At 34.6% G+C, this 5023-nt stretch overlaps 1 long non-coding RNA gene across 2 annotated transcripts; it reads right to left on the bottom strand.

The window, feature by feature from the left end:
- Positions 1-258: 258 nt before the first annotated feature.
- On the bottom strand, positions 259-5023 carry LOC126595787 (uncharacterized). 2 transcript variants are annotated; one of them, XR_007613690.1, is made up of 5 exons: positions 4590-5023; positions 3351-3439; positions 3034-3145; positions 1280-2221; positions 259-641 (listed from the first exon to the last, which is right to left on the bottom strand). It is a non-coding gene; the product is annotated as an uncharacterized LOC126595787 (long non-coding RNA). The 2 variants fall into 2 exon arrangements; XR_007613689.1 differs by lacking the exon at positions 4590-5023 and having other exon boundaries at positions 3351-3971.

Below are 5023 nucleotides of genomic sequence, written 5' to 3' on the forward strand. Positions count from 1 at the left end.
CTGTTTTAATGTCATAATTCTTCAATTACAAGTTGTTGTATGAAAAAGTAAGAGTTGCTTTGAACAACCCTTAGTTAACGCAAACATTAGTGCTCGTTTCTTTGTTACATGAACAAGGAACTTGAGAAGTAAGCACAAGGGCATGATCACTTTATGTGCCATGATTCTTCACTTACAAATTGTTATATGAAGAAATGAAAGTTGCCTTGAACAACTCTTGAAAGTTTGTAATTACTAGCAAGAATGCCCGCACTCTGCCGCGGGATTTGAAACCGTCTCTACCATCAACCAAAATAATTCTATAATTTAAACCATCCAAACTTGTTTAACATAGTTTTTTGTCTATCATTATATATTTCCTCTCACAATCTTTATGGAATAAAAATCTAAACATTAAAAAATTTAAACAAAATTTTGCATATAATCTTGCATTTAAGCACGTTCAAAACCAGTGGCTCTTTCAATTTTTTTCTAAACAAAGATAAGGAAAAGTGTTCATCATTGATATTGTGCATCCAATGCACTGGTTTCCTGTCCACCTTCTCCTCCTAACCCTTTCATCAATAACCCATCTCATTATGTCCCTCAGAGACTCGAAACTCAATTCCAACGGTCCATTTAACACCTCCTAATATCAATTCCTAACAAAGTAAATACAAACGCAAAATCAGCAACGCTTTCAAATATTTTAAAGGGAAAGTGGGAAAATATTATCAAGAAAGATGCAAACGAAGTATATTCATCACTGATATTGAAGAGAAAACGAAGTGTATTAGTATATTCATCTTTCCCCACTCCTTGTAAAGTTGAGGAATTTTTTCTTAACATCTGAACAAAAAGTAAAATAACGCTAACACACTCAATTACAGCACACATAAGCTCGTGAACAAATTATCATTTCCAAACTGCCATGAGAGTTTACTAATCATAAATCTATGTAGAAGTTGAAATTCAATCCAAAATAAACATCAGGCACATCATCAAAAAACCAGCAGCACAACTACCCTATTGAAAAATGTCTATTTCACAAAACATTTAATGAATATTTTACTTCAGAAATTTCTGCAAACCACAATTGAACACACCGATCTCTATATAATTCAGGAACCAATCAAAGCAGTTGAATACACATGGTAAAATAAATGTTTCAGTTTGATTTTGTATTCTATAAACTTTACATTAACGAAATACATTTAGGGATTAGTACTACAATGACATTGCTCCAACATCAATTACAAATCTTTTGAGAACAAATTAACAGAGTAGTGAGAGCTCATACCCAAAGTGAGGCATATGATGACACCCTCCTCAAGTGCCCAAGAGTAACTGAATGGCGGCACAGCCCCTACAAAATGTTTTTTAATCGATTCGGTAGTTAACACTGGCCAAATGCACAATACATATCTTAGAAACTATTGTCAGTTAACTTCTAAAGAAGTTAGAGCAAAAATTACCTCCAATCTTTATTTCTCTTGTACTTTGGTATTGTGAGGAAGTCATGTAAGCCAAAGAATAAAAAGCCTTTTTTTAGTTAACTAAAAAGCACTTGTAAACGGAGTGAGATATCTGGTAACCAAAAAATGAATCTTGGAAAGCAGACATAAACAAACTTCAATCACAATTACTTTAATACATTTGGATATCGAGGAAAATTAGATTTATTCAATTTCGATATAAAGAAAATTAATTAATGCAGGTACAACATTTGTGCCTCAATGACGCGAGAAGTACTCAAAACAAACATTGTTTTCTTTTTGTCTTTAGGAAATCTCTGCAAATTGCAATGAGTTCTCTAACTCACATCCATTGAGAATCATATTAACTAATTAACTTACTAACCCCTCCTGTTAGTTTCACACTTATGCTCCAAACAGATTTTGTAACTAATATCCCAAAAAAGGGGGAAAAAGGGAATAAAAAAACCTTTGTATGGTATACTGCAGTGTTATCTGTGTAAGCGAAGTTAAGCCCTGAAAGGCCAGCAACCTCATTATATACTTGGAAACCTCTTGCAGATTTTATGGCTCCAGAAGAAAATAGATCATGCAACATTAATATCATTAAGACTAAAGTATTTTTCCCAAGTGAATACACATGAAAAGTATCAAAAAGAGAGAAAGAAGAAAAAATTAAATAAATAAGAACTGCACACCTGTCCTATAATTTGGCCAGATGAGCATTTTGCTACCGAGGAAAAATTCTCAATAGCCCAAGCATCAGCCTATCAGATGAAGAAATATTCTTAAGGGAAAAAGTAAGCTTAAATAGGATTTCATATATATGAACTCACTCTTTAATTACTCGTCCTATTACCAAATAGCTATTGGAAATGGTTTGAGTTATAAAACCTGACTCTATACAGGCCTGATTCTTATCAAATAGCTCTCGAAAATTTGATATGCAAAAACTGAAACAAAGAAATAGATCCCAATCTCATCCCACGACAAACAATGAACCAAAGTTACATGAACAAAAACAATGTCAACATTTCAAGTGTGCAAAATTAAACCCATATAGGAAAGCACAAAGTCATACAAACAATCCTGTCTCAATCAAAATTCCAATACTCGATTCCAAAGAATAAAGGAAGCAATAGCACTCAAAATCAATAATTGTAAGGAATACCGAGGGCAATAGCATTGAAAATCAATAGTTCGCAAGTCTCCAACCAGCATAGCAAAATGCAAAGAGAGCAAAAGTCTCCAACTCTCCAACCAACGTAACAAAATGTCAAAAATCAAAATGCCTTATGGCATTAGTACAACACAAAGTTCAAAATATTAGCAATAAATTTAAAAACGCCTTATCTAATATCATTGAGGGCATAAGTTGGAAGATAAGACAAAAAACGAAAAGGGGTTGATGCAGGCAGTATAAAAAGCATAAGAAAGGAAAGATACCCAAAATCCATCACAAATCATAGTGAGAATTTGTGTTATAGCAAACCTTAAATTCAAAAAAAATTCTCTAGTTTTCCATGTTTTCTCATCAAACAAACAACAAATTCATATAAAATCAAAAAAGTAAAATTACCAGCAGCAGCGTGCTCCGGGGCTCATATGACGGCGTTCCTCCACCAGCAACGACGTCGAGATTGCTTTCTGAGGCAAGGATTACACAGGAAGTCCGTAAAATTCATGGACATCTGCAAGAAAACAAAACCATCGAAAGTCAGAGATTTCCAAAACCAAAAAGAAATGAGAGAGAGAGAGAGAGATTGGAGTACCGTAAGTGTATAAACATATTGGGAAAAAATTGCACGGCAATTACTACAATCTGAATAAAAATTCCACTATTTATTACACAGTGCTTTGGAATTGTGTAAGTAGAGAAAGAATTGGAGTTCTTACAGAGTGTTGGCGAACTGAATATCAGCTTCGAGCACCTTGAGAGATTCATTGAAGAACTTCGCTTAACATTTATCAAATGTCAGTAAATTCTGTAACGTACATGGAAAAATCCAGAAAATTAGAGATGAACAAAAATAAGTGAATTCGACGACCGTAATTTTGAAATATCATCTATTTGCTAATACGACCTTTTTCCATCAAAACAACATAAACCCCAAAGAAAAAATGGAAATTGGGACGACCCATAATCTGAAAATTTACAAAAATTAACAGAACCAGATGAAATATGAGAGAAAGAATTGGAGTTCTTACAAAGTGTTGATGAACTTTCAGAGAAAGAATTTGATTTTCCTGATCGTTTTTACTCTTTTCTCATCCCTCCCATAAAAAATCCTAAACACTCATCACTCCACCCACCTCAAATCCTCTCTCTCTGAATATAGAAAAAATATACAACCCTTTCTCTCTCTGTAATCTGAAGAAAAATGTGATCAAAATTTATAAAATTGGTTTTTGGTTTTGTAAAAGTGCGGACAGTTAGAAGGGAATTTGTAGAGAGAAGAAGGGTAACCTTTTCAGTAGATGGGAAGCAAAGCCATATATGTAACTCGATTCGTTCAGAACCAATGATCATCCACAAAACTTTGACTTACACAAAAACCGATTCAAAAAACCAAAACAGATACCCAAAATTATAACCAAACAATCAAAACCCACATTAAAAAAAATCATATAACAATGCTTTCACAGATAAATCTCTAAAAAACCCCACAAACCCCCAAAAAAATAATCATGCAAAAATCTCACCACAGGGTAAGTCTAAAAATGTCAATTTTCATGCCACGAAATTGTGATACATTACAATCTAAAATCTCACATACACATATCATGCATACACATACATCGAGTAGCAAAGGTTTCACTGTAATTTACCAAATCATCCTAATAATTCACCCTCCAATTTCATGCCCGAACAAAAGAACGGAAATTAATCACCATGTTCTTTAACTGAAAAATAAAAATTGGGGTAAGCCCAGTTCTCACTTCTAGCTGAGTTCACTCTATCTAAATGCTCATCCAACCAAAAAACAAGAAAAAAATTGAAATTTCAACTTCTTTGCTGCCTCCTATATTTTATTAGCATTCAAAAAGTCCTTAACTTGGAGCTTTAGAGCTTTGGAGCTAGGATTTCAAAACGTGAGCTTGTGAGTGCATGAGAGTGAGAGAAAGAAGGCATACCTGGCCATGGGAGAGAACGGAGCTATAGAAAGAGCTAAGCTCGGCTTCTCGCCGACTTGCAAAAATGTAAAAGCACAAACAGAAAGGAGAATCAAAGACAAAATTCCAAGATAAATTCCAAAAATTCAAAATTATACGCGAGCGAGAGACCTTGTTGATATTCGGAGTTAGACTCAGAGAGACAAAGCTCCGAGTTACAGAAATGGAGGCCAGGTTTGTGCGGTTTTGGTTTTCAGAATCAGGAGCCGATGCTATTGCAGAGATCGGCTAGAGTTGGTGTTGTTGTTGCTAGGGTTTGAGAAAGGGAAATGAAGGCCAAATGGGTGTGTTTCTATCTCTCTCCCATCCCTCTCAATCTCTCAATCACCGACACCAACCCTTGATATGAGGAGAAAAAATCAACCCTAACCCCCCTTTTTGGCAGCCTCACTCCT

Source organism: Malus sylvestris, chromosome 13 (assembly GCF_916048215.2).
Source record: "Malus sylvestris chromosome 13, drMalSylv7.2, whole genome shotgun sequence".
Classification (NCBI taxonomy): Eukaryota; Viridiplantae; Streptophyta; class Magnoliopsida; order Rosales; family Rosaceae; genus Malus; species Malus sylvestris.